Below are 19,983 nucleotides of genomic sequence, written 5' to 3' on the forward strand. Positions count from 1 at the left end.
ATGTATAATATATTCGACAGAAATAAAAACGAACGTTACGATGCATCACACGTAAGCCCCTGAGCATATCATGTTCCTGTTTAGCTTACTGCTAGAACGTGACTTGGGTAAAGATTTGATAATATCACTTTGCACCCAAATCTACCCATTTCCTCAGTGTTGCCAACGAATTGTAAATACAACGTGGCAGATGGTTTCTGTACCACTCGATGTATATCCATGAAACGTGGCATAAACATCATTCGCCACTACAGAAAATATATGTCGGACATATTTCTCTCCCAAGGACCTCAGTTTGTCAGTGTTGTCAACCAAGTATAAAAATAAGAAACTGTAAAACAGGTTGCGTGCGATGAGAGGTTTATACACCAAGCTTGGCAGAAACATATCACAAACTATAAGAAAAAGCTGTTGACTGTGGCCATCTCCCAACCATTCCCAACCGTTCATTTACACGCAACTTTGTCTCACGTTCTGCCCCAGACAGGAACATACTATGGTCGTAAGGAAATAAATTGCAGGAAACAGAATCGCTTCTGAGGAAGAGAGGGAAGCATAGGACCTCGCTGGTGGATGTTGTGAAAGATGTCAGGTACCGACTCTAAGTCATCCAAGAAACCTCTATTCCATATGTGATTTCGCTTCAAATATCCAATATCTCATTCGAACTCTAACGTACAATGGCGAATATTTGCTGTTTTTCTTGCGGCCTGCTCTATATTACCCCGGATGAATTTAAACCAGTAAACATAGTCCTATAAATCTCACATCCCTCCTTGATGATTTGCAGCAAACCGCATGGAAATCTGACTGCAGCCAGAAATTCTAGAGCCAAATGAAATCCGTGAGTTTTTAAAGAATCACCTTCTATATACGTATATAAGATGCAAAAATATATTGATCAAAAAAGTCTTAGTGGAAAGGGCAATATAAAGCAGGATGGTTTTATCAGATAATAGTTGTACAAATAGTTGACTTCTCCTCCAATCAGACACTTTAGTTAGTTTCCCTTAAGGTAAAGTGTCTGATTGGAGGACTTTGAAGACTAAAGTGTCTGATTGGAGGACAAATTTCTCGTCATGTAAGTCCATAAAATGTTAAAATCCCTCGAAATCTAGAATTCCAATAATTTCAGAAACACAATTCAATATAAAGCAATATAAATTAGACAGTAAACAGTAAAAACGATAGTAGACAGTAAAAGTACGTTCTACACAAATTTTGAACTTCAAACTAATACACTCATTTATCCTCAAAGTTGAGTTTTTAATAAATCCTACGGTCTACTTCAGTTTGAACTTAAAACTAATACGCTCATTTATCAAATCCTATGGTCTACTACAACGAATCTTTCTTTACACCTAACAATTCTATTACATTATACTGTATAAGTAGTAATTACAAAGAATAAATTAGGTGCTCTTTAAATTCTAACAAGGGACATGTTTCGGTTCGAACGCGAGGATCAACATAAAACTTGGTAGACATATACAGGACTAAGTACTGACCACTGTATGGTATGTCATTCCCATGTAAAACTCGTTTTCCTCCGACAGCGCCACCTATCCTTCGAAACACTAGCAGTTAGATTCTTCGTTATAGGTACTGAGTGAAGATTAGTCAGGTGCGTCAGTGTGTGGTAGTAAGCTCGAATTAGTGTTAGGTGTGATAGTCAGTGTGGAAAAAATGGGGCGGACTGCTGGCATTAACTCCCTTCATGAAGTTGAACTTTTAAAAGACAAACTAAGGCGCATATTTAAGAATCAAACATCAGTTGGAGGAGAAGATGAGTCATTTGCTACATTTTGGTGCAATTTAATTATCAATGAGTACGAAAATGAATTGGAAATGATACACACATCGACACTGGACAGAGATGATAAAGAAAATGTCACGGCGCAGAAAGATATCTATGATAGCAGTTCAGAGCGGGGTGAAGACAGCAGTCCAGAGTGGGAACAAGACAGCAGTCCAGAGCGGGGACAAGGCATTAGTCAAAGCGAATACGACGTATCTTCAGCATGAAAACTGAAAAGAATAGATATTTTATCGCAGTTTACGGACGAGGAATTCCGGCGTATATACAAAGCTTATCATGAAGGAGAATACAACTCGTACAGGATCTTTCTGACACGACACAAGAAAATTATTTCTTTGAATAACTGCAAACCTATTTTGGATTATGAACATGCGCTGTCTACGAACACCGCTTCATTTAAAGGGAATGGGGAAATGAAACTCCAAACAATGAAGTGCGAATTCATCAGATTATTTGACGAGGCGCGAGAGCATGTAAAATCAGTGCAGTACTGGTATTTACAGTGCTGGGCTCTCCAAGCGATAAAAGTTGGCTTATCGCATTTCAAAAAGGGAGCCGACTTTTTTGAAAATCTTCCGAAACAAGCAGGCATTATTTCACGAAAGATTACGACCTTTATCAAATAATCTGATTATTTCACATTTCACTGCTTGGAGTTTCATTTCCCGATTCTCGGTTCCCGCTCTGGACTGCTGTCTTCACCCCGCTCTTAACTGCTATCATAGATATCTTTCCGCGCCGTGACATTTTTTTATCATCTCTGTCGAGTGTCGATGTGTGTATCATTTCTAATTCATTTTCGTACTCATTAATAATTAAATTGCACCAAAATGTAGCAAATGATTCATCTTCTGCTCCAACTGATGTTTGATTCTTAAATATGCGCCTTAGTTTGTATTTTAACAGTTCCACTACATGAAGGGAGTTAATGCCAGCAGCCCGCCCCATTTTTTCCACACTGACTATCACACCTAACACTAATTCGAGCTTACTACCACACACTGACGCACCTGACTAATCTTCACTCAGTACCTATAACGAAGAATCTAACTGCTAGTGTTTCGAAGGACAGGTAGCGATGTCGGAGGAATACGAGTTTTACATGAGAATGACATGCCATACAGTGGTCAGTACTTAGTCCTGTATATGTCTACCAAGTTTTATGTTGATCCTCGCGTTCGAACCGAGCATGTCCCTTGTAAGTATAACTTGCTTTTAATGTGTCTATACACTTTTTTCCTTGTACAGCACCACGGCCGATTTAAGAGTGGCTGCAGCCCCCGGGTCCCGAAACTGAGAAGGTCTCCTTGTAATTGGAAACTTTACGCAACATTCTCCATTTATTGTGTTCGGCCTAGTTCTTTGGTCATGCATTGTTACTCTTGAATAAAACGAAAACATGTGCATTCCAAGGCGAGATGCAAAAATAATACCGCACGTTTTTAACTCGCGACGATTGATTCAGAAGTAGTCATTTTAGAAATGAAAGTTGGGGGTAGGTGCCCCTTTCGCTGAGTGCAATAGTAGTCTAAGCAAACCTCGCCACTATTTTTTAGATTCTTATAGATTTTGAATCACAGTGTATCCCTTTAAGTATTAATGGTTGTCTTACTTTTCTAAGAATTCATGAATGTATATCTATTGCGTGTTAATAATGATACCATGATATGAAAAATAAACAGAGCTTTGGGTTGCGTTTTCAATACAGAGTGCATATTTAGTGCTTATTCGTAAAATATCTAGTGAACATTTTGTCCTAGCCAAGAAGACTTTGGGTAGGCTCTTGTCCTACCATTGAAAATTTAGAGCGGGCTTTTGCCCGGGTGGGGATTTGCCGGTGGGTTTTTGTCCGGGTGGCACTTGCTGTATTTTCTCCTCTCCTACTTTTATATTTGATGCCTTTTGTCTTTCTAACGTTTATCCCATATTCTTCGCAAGCCTTTTTCAAGTTTTGTAACATCTTATTAATATTGTTTTCAAATTCTGCAACAAGCGCCATATCATCTGCAAACCGTATACACCTAACCATTCTACCTTCTCACAGAATTATTTCTAAATGCCAGTAACTCATTCCCTATTTGATCTAGAGACGTGAAACGAAAAGTATAATACTCACTATAGATTAAAAGGGAGCAAAAAGTAATGAACTACTGTAAGACAGGGGATAGTTTTATTAGGATTACACAGTGCGGTTTATAATAATGTAATGTTAGAACGTCTGTCCGTCCGTTACTCTGTACGATAACTTTTGAACGAAAGCGAATTTTTGAATGTTTTCTGTTATCGATAGGTAGAGTAAATATATCCGAGGAGTTCGTTAATCGGGTTGATTGAAAAAACAGAAGGGGTTAAACTCAATCATTCCGGAGGCGATTGATTAAGCGTCTCAAGGATACATTTCATCTTCACCCTTACGTCTCTACTGAAACCAGAAGTGGTAGAAATTCACTGGAACATCTGGTTTCAATATTGATCAATATAAGCAGGAATAGGGAGACCATTTCGTTCGAAATTGATTGAGCGCTTTAAAAGCAGGTATTATCTTCCCTTTTAACCCACTATTCAAACCGGAAGTGGCAGAAATGAACCACTTTGTTTTAGCATTCATTGCTATTGTGTAAAAACGGTAATAAATAGAGAGAAGTTATTTTTTTACAATCAACTAAGCATCTCAATAATATATTCCATCTTCACTCCAATCATTCTACTAAAACCGAAAGAGGTACATGTTTTAATTGAAGAAAATATCACGTGATTATCTTTACTATCTTTACCGGTTTTTGTTTCTTTCTTTTTTTTCTTGATCTTAGAAAATATGTGTGCTTCCTGTTCATTGTAGACATATTTTGTCTGTATCAATTAGAATCATAAGTAAGGTATTGTAAAGAGAGTATAGAGATTTAAGAAATATTTTCTCAATTATAATTGAAAGCAGACTTCTAATACTTCCGCTTATAAGTAGAGATATTAGAGTTTAGATGGAATATATTCTTTGGGCACCTAACTGATTACAGAAATACACTTCTCTTGTTATCTACTATGATTTATACTCTATAGCAATATATAGCAATATAAAAATAAGAAACTGTAAAACAGGTTGCGTGCGATGAGAGGTTTATACACCAAGCTTGGCAGAAACATATCACAAACTATAAGAAAAAGCTGTTGACTGTGGCCATCTCCCAACCATTCCCAACCGTTCATTTACACGCAACTTTGTCTCACGTTCTGCCCCAGACAGGAACATACTATGGTCGTAAGGAAATAAATTGCAGGAAACAGAATCGCTTCTGAGGAAGAGAGGGAAGCATAGGACCTCGCTGGTGGATGTTGTGAAAGATGTCAGGTACCGACTCTAAGTCATCCGAGAAACCTCTATTCCGTATGTGATTTCGCTTCAAATATCCAATATCTCATTCGAACTCTAACGTACAATGGCGAATATTTGCTGTTTTTCTTGCGGCCTGCTCTATATTACCCCGGATGAATTTAAACCAGTAAACATAGTCCTATAAATCTCACATCCCTCCTTGATGATTTGCAGGAAACCGCATGGAAATCTGACTGCAGTCAGAAATTCTAGAGCCAAATGAAATCCGTGAGTTTTTAAAGAATCACCTTCTATATACGTATGTAAGATGCAAAAATATATTGATCAAAAAAGTCTTAATGGAAAGGGCAATATAAAGCAGGATGGTTTTATCAGATAATAGTTGTACAAATAGTTGACTTCTCCTCCAATCAGACACTTTAGTTAGTTTCCCTTAAGGTAAAGTGTCTGATTGGAGGACTTTGAGGACTAAAGTGTCTGATTGGAGGACAAATTTCTCGTCATGTAAGGGCCATAAAATTTTAAAATCCCACGAAATCTAGAATTCCAATAATTTCAGAAACACAATTCAATATAAAGCAATATAAATTAGACAGTAAACAGTAAAAACGATAGTAGACAGTAAAAGTACGTTCTACACAAATTTTGAACTTCAAACTAATACACTCATTTATCCTCAAAGTTGAGTTTTTAATAAATCCTACGGTCTACTTCAGTTTGAACTTAAAACTAATACGCTCATTTATCAAATCCTATGGTCTACTACAACGAATCTTTCTTTACACCTAACAATTCTATTACATTATACTGTATAAGTAGTAATTACAAAGAATAAATTAGGTGCTCTTTAAATTCTAACAAGGGACATGTTTCGGTTCGAACGCGAGGATCAACATAAAACTTGGTAGACATATACAGGACTAAGTACTGACCACTGTATGGTATGTCATTCCCATGTAAAACTCGTTTTCCTCAGACAGCGCCACCTATCCTTCGAAACACTAGCAGTTAGATTCTTCGTTATAGGTACTGAGTGTTAGTCAGGTGCGTCAGTGTGTAGTAGTAAGCTCGACCAGCTAGAATAAGGTGCTCTTTAAATTCTAACAAGGGACATGTTTCGGTTCGAACGCGAGGATCAACATAAAACTTGGTAGACATATACAGGACTAAGTACTGACCACTGTATGGTATGTCATTCCCATGTAAAACTCGTTTTCCTCCGACAGCGCCACCTATCCTTCGAAACACTAGCAGTTAGATTCTTCGTTATAGGTACTGAGTGAAGATTAGTCAGGTGCGTCAGTGTGTGGTAGTAAGCTCGAATTAGTGTTAGGTGTGATAGTCAGTGTGGAAAAAATGGGGCGGACTGCTGGCATTAACTCCCTTCATGAAGTTGAACTTTTAAAAGACAAACTAAGGCGCATATTTAAGAATCAAACATCAGTTGGAGGAGAAGATGAGTCATTTGCTACATTTTGGTGCAATTTAATTATCAATGAGTACGAAAATGAATTGGAAATGATACACACATCGACACTGGACAGAGATGATAAAGAAAATGTCACGGCGCAGAAAGATATCTATGATAGCAGTTCAGAGCGGGGTGAAGACAGCAGTCCAGAGTGGGAACAAGACAGCAGTCCAGAGCGGGAACAAGGCATTAGTCAAAGCGAATACGACGTATCTTCAGCATGAAAACTGAAAAGAATAGATATTTTATCGCAGTTTACGAACGAGGAATTCCGGCGTATATACAAAGCTTATCATGAAGGAGAATACAACTTGTACAGGATCTTTCTGACACGACACAAGAAAATTATTTCTTTGAATAACTGCAAACCTATTTTGGATTATGAACATGCGCTGTCTACGAACACCGCTTCATTTAAAGGGAATGGGGAAATGAAACTCCAAACAATGAAGTGCGAATTCATCAGATTATTTGACGAGGCGCGAGAGCATGTAAAATCAGTGCAGTACTGGTATTTACAGTGCTGGGCTCTCCAAGCGATAAAAGTTGGCTTATCGCATTTCAAAAAGGGAGCCGACTTTTTTTGAAAATCTTCCGAAACAAGCAGGCATTATTTCACGAAAGATTACGACCTTTATCAAATAATCTGATTATTTCACATTTCACTGCTTGGAGTTTCATTTCCCGATTCTCGGTTCCCGCTCTGGACTGCTGTCTTCACCCCGCTCTTAACTGCTATCATAGATATCTTTCTGCGCCGTGACATTTTCTTTATCATCTCTGTCGAGTGTCGATGTGTGTATCATTTCTAATTCATTTTCGTACTCATTGATAATTAAATTGCACCAAAATGTAGCAAATGATTCATCTTCTGCTCCAACTGATGTTTGATTCTTAAATACGCGCCTTAGTTTGTATTTTAACAGTTCCACTACATGAAGGGAGTTAATGCCAGCAGCCCGCCCCATTTTTTCCACACTGACTATCACATCTAACACTAATTCGAGCTTACTACCACACACTGACGCACCTGACTAATCTTCACTCAGTACCTATAACGAAGAATCTAACTGCTAGTGTTTCGAAGGACAGGTAGCGATGTCGGAGGAATACGAGTTTTACATGAGAATGACATGCCATACAGTGGTCAGTACTTAGTCCTGTATATGTCTACCAAGTTTTATGTTGATCCTCGCGTTCGAACCGAGCATGTCCCTTGTAAGTATAACTTGCTTTTAATGTGTCTATACACTTTTTTCCTTGTACAGCACCACGGCCGATTTAAGAGTGGCTGCAGCCCCCGGGTCCCGAAACTGAGAAGGTCTCCTTGTAATTGGAAACTTTACGCAACATTCTCCATTTATTGTGTTCGGCCTAGTTCTTTGGTCATGCATTGTTACTCTTGAATAAAACGAAAACATGTGCATTCCAAGGCGAGATGCAAAAATAATACCGCACGTTTTTAACTCGCGACGATTGATTCAGAAGTAGTCATTTTAGAAATGAAAGTTGGGGGTAGGTGCCCCTTTCGCTGAGTGCAATAGTAGTCTAAGCAAACCTCGCCACTATTTTTTAGATTCTTATAGATTTTGAATCACAGTGTATCCCTTTAAGTATTAATGGTTGTCTTACTTTTCTAAGAATTCATGAATGTATATCTATTGCGTGTTAATAATGATACCATGATATGAAAAATAAACAGAGCTTTGGGTTGCGTTTTCAATACAGAGTGCATATTTAGTGCTTATTCGTAAAATATCTAGTGAACATTTTGTCCTAGCCAAGAAGACTTTGGGTAGGCTCTTGTCCTACCATTGAAAATTTAGAGCGGGCTTTTGCCCGGGTGGGGATTTGCCGGTGGGTTTTTGTCCGGGTGGCACTTGCTGTATTTTCTCCTCTCCTACTTTTATATTTGATGCCTTTTGTCTTTCTAACGTTTATCCCATATTCTTCGCAAGCCTTTTTCAAGTTTTGTAACATCTTATTAATATTGTTTTCAAATTCTGCAACAAGCGCCATATCATCTGCAAACCGTATACACCTAACCATTCTACCTTCTCACAGAATTATTTCTAAATGCCAGTAACTCATTCCCTATTTGATCTAGAGACGTGAAACGAAAAGTATAATACTCACTATAGATTAAAAGGGAGCAAAAAGTAATGAACTACTGTAAGACAGGGGATAGTTTTATTAGGATTACACACTGCGGTTTATAATAATGTAATGTTAGAACGTCTGTCCGTCCGTTACTCTGTACGATAACTATTGAACGAAAGCGAATTTTTGAATGTTTTCTGTTATCGATAGGTAGAGTAAATATATCCGAGGAGTTCGTTAATCGGGTTGATTGAAAAAACAGAAGGGGTTAAACTCAATCATTCCGGAGGCGATTGATTAAGCGTCTCAAGGATACATTTCATCTTCACCCTTACGTCTCTACTGAAACCAGAAGTGGTAGAAATTCACTGGAACATCTGGTTTCAATATTGATCAATATAAGCAGGAATAGGGAGACCATTTCGTTCGAAATTGATTGAGCGCTTTAAAAGCAGGTATTATCTTCCCTTTTAACCCACTATTCAAACCGGAAGTGGCAGAAATGAACCACTTTGTTTTAGCATTCATTGCTATTGTGTAAAAACGGTAATAAATAGAGAGAAGTTATTTTTTTACAATCAACTAAGCATTTCAATAATATATTCCATCTTCACTCCAATCATTCTACTAAAACCGAAAGAGGTACATGTTTTAATTGAAGAAAATATCACGTGATTATCTTTACTATCTTTACCGGTTTTTGTTTCTTTCTTTTTTTTCTTGATCTTAGAAAATATGTGTGCTTCCTGTTCATTGTAGACATATTTTGTCTGTATCAATTAGAATCATAAGTAAGGTTTTGTAAAGAGAGTATAGAGATTTAAGAAATATTTTCTCAATTATAATTGAAAGCAGACTTCTAATACTTCCGCTTATAAGTAGAGATATTAGAGTTTAGATGGAATATATTCTTTGGGCACCTAACTGATTACAGAAATACACTTCTCTTGTTATCTACTATGATTTATACTCTATAGCAATATATAGCAATATAAAAATAAGAAACTGTAAAACAGGTTGCGTGCGATGAGAGGTTTATACACCAAGCTTGGCAGAAACATATCACAAACTATAAGAAAAAGCTGTTGACTGTGGCCATCTCCCAACCATTCCCAACCGTTCATTTACACGCAACTTTGTCTCACGTTCTGTCCCAGAGAGGAACATACTATGGTCGTAAGGAAATAAATTGCAGGAAACAGAATCGCTTCTGAGGAAGAGAGGGAAGCATAGGACCTCGCTGGTGGATGTTGTGAAAGATGTCAGGTACCGACTCTAAGTCATCCGAGAAACCTCTATTCCATATGTGATTTCGCTTCAAATATCCAATATCTCATTCGAACTCTAACGTACAATGGCGAATATTTGCTGTTTTTCTTGCGGCCTGCTCTATATTACTCCGGATGAATTTAAACCAGTAAACATAGTCCTATAAATCTCACATCCCTCCTTGATGATTTGCAGGAAACCGCATGGAAATCTGACTGCAGTCAGAAATTCTAGAGCCAAATGAAATCCGTGAGTTTTTAAAGAATCACCTTCTATATACGTATGTAAGATGCAAAAATATATTGATCAAAAAAGTCTTAATGGAAAGGGCAATATAAAGCAGGATGGTTTTATCAGATAATAGTTGTACAAATAGTTGACTTCTCCTCCAATCAGACACTTTAGTTAGTTTCCCTTAAGGTAAAGTGTCTGATTGGAGGACTTTGAGGACTAAAGTGTCTGATTGGAGGACAAATTTCTCGTCATGTAAGGGCCATAAAATTTTAAAATCCCACGAAATCTAGAATTCCAATAATTTCAGAAACACAATTCAATATAAAGCAATATAAATTAGACAGTAAACAGTAAAAACGATAGTAGACAGTAAAAGTACGTTCTACACAAATTTTGAACTTCAAACTAATACACTCATTTATCCTCAAAGTTGAGTTTTTAATAAATCCTACGGTCTACTTCAGTTTGAACTTAAAACTAATACGCTCATTTATCAAATCCTATGGTCTACTACAACGAATCTTTCTTTACACCTAACAATTCTATTACATTATACTGTATAAGTAGTAATTACAAAGAATAAATTAGGTGCTCTTTAAATTCTAACAAGGGACATGTTTCGGTTCGAACGCGAGGATCAACATAAAACTTGGTAGACATATACAGGACTAAGTACTGACCACTGTATGGTATGTCATTCCCATGTAAAACTCGTTTTCCTCAGACAGCGCCACCTATCCTTCGAAACACTAGCAGTTAGATTCTTCGTTATAGGTACTGAGTGTTAGTCAGGTGCGTCAGTGTGTAGTAGTAAGCTCGACCAGCTAGAATAAGGTGCTCTTTAAATTCTAACAAGGGACATGTTTCGGTTCGAACGCGAGGATCAACATAAAACTTGGTAGACATATACAGGACTAAGTACTGACCACTGTATGGTATGTCATTCCCATGTAAAACTCGTTTTCCTCCGACAGCGCCACCTATCCTTCGAAACACTAGCAGTTAGATTCTTCGTTATAGGTACTGAGTGAAGATTAGTCAGGTGCGTCAGTGTGTGGTAGTAAGCTCGAATTAGTGTTAGGTGTGATAGTCAGTGTGGAAAAAATGGGGCGGACTGCTGGCATTAACTCCCTTCATGAAGTTGAACTTTTAAAAGACAAACTAAGGCGCATATTTAAGAATCAAACATCAGTTGGAGGAGAAGATGAGTCATTTGCTACATTTTGGTGCAATTTAATTATCAATGAGTACGAAAATGAATTGGAAATGATACACACATCGACACTGGACAGAGATGATAAAGAAAATGTCACGGCGCAGAAAGATATCTATGATAGCAGTTCAGAGCGGGGTGAAGACAGCAGTCCAGAGTGGGAACAAGACAGCAGTCCAGAGCGGGAACAAGGCATTAGTCAAAGCGAATACGACGTATCTTCAGCATGAAAACTGAAAAGAATAGATATTTTATCGCAGTTTACGGACGAGGAATTCCGGCGTATATACAAAGCTTATCATGAAGGAGAATACAACTTGTACAGGATCTTTCTGACACGACACAAGAAAATTATTTCTTTGAATAACTGCAAACCTATTTTGGATTATGAACATGCGCTGTCTACGAACACCGCTTCATTTAAAGGGAATGGGGAAATGAAACTCCAAACAATGAAGTGCGAATTCATCAGATTATTTGACGAGGCGCGAGAGCATGTAAAATCAGTGCAGTACTGGTATTTACAGTGCTGGGCTCTCCAAGCGATAAAAGTTGGCTTATCGCATTTCAAAAAGGGAGCCGACTTTTTTTGAAAATCTTCCGAAACAAGCAGGCATTATTTCACGAAAGATTACGACCTTTATCAAATAATCTGATTATTTCACATTTCACTGCTTGGAGTTTCATTTCCCGATTCTCGGTTCCCGCTCTGGACTGCTGTCTTCACCCCGCTCTTAACTGCTATCATAGATATCTTTCTGCGCCGTGACATTTTCTTTATCATCTCTGTCGAGTGTCGATGTGTGTATCATTTCTAATTCATTTTCGTACTCATTGATAATTAAATTGCACCAAAATGTAGCAAATGATTCATCTTCTGCTCCAACTGATGTTTGATTCTTAAATATGCGCCTTAGTTTGTATTTTAACAGTTCCACTACATGAAGGGAGTTAATGCCAGCAGCCCGCCCCATTTTTTCCACACTGACTATCACACCTAACACTAATTCGAGCTTACTACCACACACTGACGCACCTGACTAATCTTCACTCAGTACCTATAACGAAGAATCTAACTGCTAGTGTTTCGAAGGACAGGTAGCGATGTCGGAGGAATACGAGTTTTACATGAGAATGACATGCCATACAGTGGTCAGTACTTAGTCCTGTATATGTCTACCAAGTTTTATGTTGATCCTCGCGTTCGAACCGAAACATGTCCCTTGTTAGAATTTAAAGAGCACCTTATTTAACCATTCTACCTTCTCACAGAATTATTTCTAAATGCCAGTAACTCATTCCCTATTTGATCTAGAGACGTGAAACGAAAAGTATAATACTCACTATAGATTAAAAGGGAGCAAAAAGTAATGAACTACTGTAAGACAGGGGATAGTTTTATTAGGATTACACAGTGCGGTTTATAATAATGTAATGTTAGAACGTCTGTCCGTCCGTTACTCTGTACGATAACTATTGAACGAAAGCGAATTTTTGAATGTTTTCTGTTATCGATAGGTAGAGTAAATATATCCGAGGAGTTCGTTAATCGGGTTGATTGAAAAAACAGAAGGGGTTAAACTCAATCATTCCGGAGGCGATTGATTAAGCGTCTCAAGGATACATTTCATCTTCACCCTTACGTCTCTACTGAAACCAGAAGTGGTAGAAATTCACTGGAACATCTGGTTTCAATATTGATCAATATAAGCAGGAATAGGGAGACCATTTCGTTCGAAATTGATTGAGCGCTTTAAAAGCAGGTATTATCTTCCCTTTTAACCCACTATTCAAACCGGAAGTGGCAGAAATGAACCACTTTGTTTTAGCATTCATTGCTATTGTGTAAAAACGGTAATAAATAGAGAGAAGTTATTTTTTTACAATCAACTAAGCATTTCAATAATATATTCCATCTTCACTCCAATCATTCTACTAAAACCGAAAGAGGTACATGTTTTAATTGAAGAAAATATCACGTGATTATCTTTACTATCTTTACCGGTTTTTGTTTCTTTCTTTTTTTCTTGATCTTAGAAAATATGTGTGCTTCCTGTTCATTGTAGACATATTTTGTCTGTATCAATTAGAATCATAAGTAAGGTATTGTAAAGAGAGTATAGAGATTTAAGAAATATTTTCTCAATTATAATTGAAAGCAGACTTCTAATACTTCCGCTTATAAGTAGAGATATTAGAGTTTAGATGGAATATATTCTTTGGGCACCTAACTGATTACAGAAATACACTTCTCTTGTTATCTATTATGATTTATACTCTATAGCAATGAACGTTAAAACCGAAGGTTGTTGATTTTTGTCACTTCCGGTTTGGTTTGAGAGTTAAGAAGGAAGATGGCACCTATTGTTAGAATGCTAAATCGATTTAAAAAAAAATATGATTATATCTTATCGTTTTTATTCTATTTAAATCAATATTAAAGCTCGAAATTTTAGTGGATTTCTATCACTTTAGATTCTAGTAGAATGTCAAGAATGGGTCTGAAAAGTATTCGTGGGACGTTTTATCGATGCTGAGACCACTTTTTGGTATCTGTTGCCATTTTTGCTCTATAGCGATCAACGTTAAAACATAAATTGCTTGATTTCTACAACTTCCGGTGAATGGATCACTTCCATTAACGAAGTCCTCCGAGATAATTAATTTACCCATCGCTTGCAAATGACAGAATTCAAAAATTCGCTTCGTTTCAAGAGATATCGTGAGGACGGACGGTTGGAGGGAGTAACTACGGGCGGACGGACATGATAACATTACAATAATATAAGTCCCACTTACATGATCCAAATAAAACTATTATTGAACAAGACATACGGAAGTTTAATAGTATACCGCTACCGGGACTTATAAGATTGGAAGTTTAGTACTGACGTCCGTCCGTTACTCCGCACGGTAACTCTTGGGCGAAAGCGATTTTTTTCTGCAATTGACAGAAAGAGTAAACATCTCGGAGTTAGTTCATGGAGGAACTCTACTAAAACAGAAGTTTTAAAAATCAACAATTTCCGGTTTTAACATAGATCACTATAGAGCAAAAATGGTAACAGATAGCGAGAAGTGGTTTTCGGCAATCGACTAAGCGTCCCAAAATATCTTTTATGGTGCCCTCCCATCTCGCCTAATCCAATCTCACCTAACGACGTATCAGGCACTGATATCTCGAAGATAAGAATGTCCGCCATTTTAGGCAAGATGAGAGTTCCCATCTTGCCTAATCCCATTTCGCCTAAAATGGTAATAAGATGCAAGGAGTGAATTTCTGCAGTAAAGAGGGAAATCCTGGATGAGCATTTTAACCACCAACACTAAGAAATCATGAATCATATGCACCCAGAAAATAAATACTCTATGTATTAATCTTTCGTACATAAGAAAACCAATAACCTTTTCAATATATTTCAATCAATATTGGAGATCTCTTCTTTATATTCCTTTAAATTCTTACCGCCTATACTCTGCAAATCTCATAAAGAGAACCTGCTACTTTCATATATCAGCAGCACAATTCAGTACAATTATATAGGGTGTTTTAAAACAATACCGACAATGTTTAGGAAATGGTCCCTGATACTAAGATAAGGCAAAAAGTATAGATCAACCAAGGTGCACAAATGCTTTCTTTTGGCGCTATGACCAGCCGAAAAGCTGTCGGAAAAATGCAAAAATAGCCATGATCCCAAGAACAAAAGTCGGATCGAAGTGTGGTAAAACGAAATGTTCATTATTTTTAGTCATAGATTCCATTATTGCACAAATCGATGTGGTGCAGGGGCGGCGCAAGGGTGATCCCCATTGAAACTGAAGAATTCCTGGGGTATTTTATCAGAAGTTGATTGAGAAAAATTGGCTAATATCAAGTACCTTACGTCAATGAACAAAAATCAGGCTACATTGTCCAAGTTAGAACAACACTAAGAAAAGATACCCATGCTTCATTGACATAGTTTGCCTCAGAGCAAAATAAATTTTCCGAAGGGGAAGTGCCCTTGCGATAGACATATTCCGTGAGTTTCTGACTTATTGTTTTTGGAATATACTGAAATATTTATGTTACATGTGAGAGCACAGCTTTCGTAAGTGTATTAATGCGTTGTATTTTGTGACCAATCTGTTACTTTAATCTCTCTCTTATCTTTATTTTTTCTTTTTCTTTCATTTTTTTTTAAATTTCAGAATATATCCTTAGTGTGTTTACATTCCTGAACTAATTCAATATTGAACTTACTATCATACGAAATTCTAACTTCATTATATACAGTATGTTACCTCACTGTCTTTTCCGTCTTACTCTTCTAAGTTCTCCTAGTAGAAGTTTCATTCGTGGAGTCCTTTCACTTTTCATGGCCTAATACGTTTGAGATACCCCAAATTATGTAAAAGTTAGGAATCACTGACAACAGCAGAGAGAAATAGGAGGAAGAGCGTCCATCGCCGGAGTCGACGCCTGCCCTCTGCAGATAAATTGTATTAGGATACAGGTGAAGTAATATAAAGTTACCGTTTTCGTATACAAAAATTTGCTGTCTCCTAGTTTTTTTCTGTCCCTTAGCTTACACCAACAAATTAATTAAAACTGGAGTCGTCATGTTAAGAATCTTTCAGTGAGTTCCTGTATTAATTTCATCCGAATTTAAAATACTTTTCACTGATTATTTTATTGGTTAAGAAATAGTTACTGACTCAATGAATCAATCGATGCAATTTAGCACACTATTGTGGACTACGTACGGTAGGTCTTGTAGAAATTACCTTGAAACATCTATTTAACCGTAAATCCTAATATGAAGAGTGCTCAATATATATCCTCTCATATTAATGTTTAGACCTGATCAAATTATGAAATGAAGTAACCGATGCTATTTTTCGACGCACTATCCTGCCACTACTTTTTTTACCTGGCTATGAACCTCTTCACTCAGTCATTTTAGAATTATTTTCCCCGTTCCTCCTTCAATAAAAAAAGTCTGAACTATTTCTTGTCCATAATACAACTAATAATACTAAGACACACAAATCGAATTTAGTTCATATCTGTAGCATTTCTTACAATCAACCTACAACTGTAGTCTTTCGAAAATTATGAGCCCCATAGACGGGATACGGCTGTTTCGGTGTAGGATGTTACGGTGTAGGACGTTTTGGTTCAGGACGTTTTGGTGCACGGATGTCTCGGTGTAAAGACGTTTAGGTGTGAGGCTGGTTCGGTGTAAGATTTCCAATGTTTACACCGAAACGTCCACTCTTCAAAATGAAAATTATTCGTTAGGGAGAAATAAATTCATGAAGTAGAAAATATAAATTAATAAATAAAATAAAAATTAAATGCTGCTGTAATTGACAGGGGTTACTTATTTATAGTGAGTCTCCTATCTTCACTCTATGGCATAACTTCTTATATCCTCAAATGTTATAATTATAAATTGATTGGAAAAACTTTTATGGTAATGATATATAGTAAAAAAGTGTGTGATGCATAAACATTGTGTACACCACACACACCTTATTACGGCAATAACTGTGCACAAATCGCAAAATGCTGCACAATCTTTGAAAGGAAATTTTCAAACACAGGTGGTTTTCCTTCCAAATAACCGCTTTTATATCATGCATACCTAATAAGATTAGCAAATCTAGGAGAAGAAAACTGATTATGAATCAGTGTTTGGATCTTAATTATATTATTACGGAGATGTAAATTCACGTTATAGTTGTAGAGAAGGACAGTGTCAGAAAAATATCTCAAGATTTTTTTAACGGCCTAAAGAACGCAACAAGAGGCTGAATGCTACCAGTTGTTCCTCCATAAATGGTTTATGTTATGAGTTACTCTTTTTTTTCTTAAAATAGGTTCAAAGTTGATGAATTGTGACCACTCCACGAAGCTAATAACAAAATGGACTTTGCATTAGACGCTTGAAGAAAAATCTCTTGGAACCATGATCTCACAAGATTTTGTGAAAATAGAAATGAAATAAAAAATATTTGAGTAGGGTTTTGGGTTCGTTTTCCGTGTGTCACCATTGCTATCATGTGCACCACTGTTAAAGTCTCCTTTCTCTGAATTAACTGGTTTATGATTCGATAAAGACTGATTTCACGATCCTATCTCCCCGCGGTATCCCAGGGCTTTAGGGAAATAGGATCCCCTAAACCGAGATCAAACGAAAATTAATTTTATTTGCACCTGCATCCATGTATCCACATGCTGCAATGCTGAAAAAGAATCTTGCTCTCTAATTTCTAGTTTGTAGGGACGAACTAGACTGATTTTCATTTCCCATGAAAATTGAATAATAATAATAATAATAATAATAATAATAATAATAATAATAATAATAATAATAATAATAATAATAATAATAATACAAGAAATAAAAAAATCTTGAATTTAAAACTTTGATTCAAAGATCATGAAAATCAGTTCAATTCAGTCCATGGCAGATAGAATTAGAAAATTGCCTATATTGTCTTAATAGTTTAACCTAAAAGAACAAAGTGTTACCGTTGAGGTTAGGGATGCAATTTGTTTATGAAAGAAAAAGTTCACGAATTTTAGGTTAAAAAAACAATAAAAGCTTTAATGAATAAAAAACAATAAAAATGTTTAGATAAAAAAATCGAGTATGATTAAAATTAAGGCTGCATTTGGAATATTGTGATAACAAGTGTGAAAAATAAGGCAGAAGGCCTTAGCACCAAAATTAATTTAAGTGAATTACATGTGTTTTCTTTCTTGACCTCCAGCTTGAATGGCTTATTACCAGTAACTTGATATACATGAACAAACTAGTGAGATCGATATACATGAACAGTCATATCTGAAATTTATGATTGATTATCCTTTCATAACGAGCACAATACAAGCTTGTTAATTTACGACCTTACATTTTAAAATACCTATGTACGTAACATTGGATAATAAAATATTAGCGTTGATCAGCTGATACTTTATGACTAAAATTCCTAAAATTATGAATTTAAGATTTGTATAGTGTGATGGAACCTGAATCCAGTTACCTACGATTTAAGTAAAGTAAAATTAATATATATTCCCGAATAAGTTGGAATACATTGAAATAGCAATAAATCGAAATAAGTTGGACTAAGTCATGACTTTGATTTAGAATTTAGTGAGAAATTTGAGAGAAAAGCAGAATGAGCTAAAGAAAATGAGTAAGCCTAAGCCTGACTTCTAATTGTTCGTAGTTATCACTGAGAATTAGAGATAATTACACCTGATATTAAATTTGATATCATCATAAACAACAAGAATACCTCATACATAATACCAATGTGATGAATATAATGATTTTACCATGCATAACACACATATTAGCGAATATAGCAAAATATAAAGACACAAATATACACAGATAAATCATAGATATAAGCATGCATATATACACAGAATACAATTTATACTAGAATATTCATAATAAGTGCAAATACATCTTTTGAAATAAATTTTTAGACAAATTTATCTATTTTCATGGTTTCTCTTATGTTGCAACAGTAACATACGCATGTATTCGTAGGTTGTCGTAATTATTGTGGCCTATTCGCATAGACTTCTGATCGCTCTATTGGCTTGAGGATCAGAATAATTCATTCAATTCGGATTTGCTTAGCCTACTTCATGGTTATTGCCTATATATACTTTTCATGATAGATTCTAACAGCTGTTCCGTTCTTAATAAAGGATTTCGTATCTCTAATAAAAATGACTAATCGTAAGATTATTCGCGCTTTGCTGATTACTAATTAACATTTAAGCTTTCTACGTCGAATACTTTCATTGAAACATGATACAGACTTTTTATAAAGCTCCTATTACCATATTGATTGAAACGAATTTACTCAGTTACCAACTCCTTTGTAAATGACTTTACAGGCATAGTGATTCCATACAATTTAAACAATACACTGATTACACTTTAAAAAATATCAGGGCTTGGTTTTTAATTATCTTACATTAAAAAGAGTGCCTGTCTATGGCTTAAACGTATTTTCACTGCACACAAATTAAAACATTCTAGTTTGAATACTTAATCGTCATATTTTATCAAGAATTGCACAATTCGAGCCACCGAAAAGTCTACATATAGTAGCCTACATAAGTGACAAAAAATATAGGAACTAATATGTCTTGAGTGAGAATGATGCGGTGACTAATATCACATACTACATAAGTAAAATTGGCAAAGTGTCTCTACACTTCAATGTAGGCTGACTTTAAGGTAAAAAAATTCTAATCGTTGATAGCTCAAGTTCGAATTATAATGTCTATTCTCAACGCGATGGAATTATGCTTGAAAGTCTAAACTATTTCCGGACTTTAATTTTGGTACAGAGAACGTTTTGTATTCTTACTTAATGCTGAGAATTTTTCCTTTTTCTACCAATAAATAATTTAGATGGATCCTACCTTTCGTTGTCACCACTGCCTTGACCACACTCGTTGTTGCCACTGCGCTGACCACTTTCGTTGTTGCCACTGCGCTGACCACACATCACAGATGTCCTTA

This window comes from Thermobia domestica, chromosome 4, assembly GCF_964235325.1.
Source record: "Thermobia domestica chromosome 4, izTheDome1.hap1.1, whole genome shotgun sequence".
In the NCBI taxonomy this organism is placed as follows: Eukaryota; Metazoa; Arthropoda; class Insecta; order Zygentoma; family Lepismatidae; genus Thermobia; species Thermobia domestica.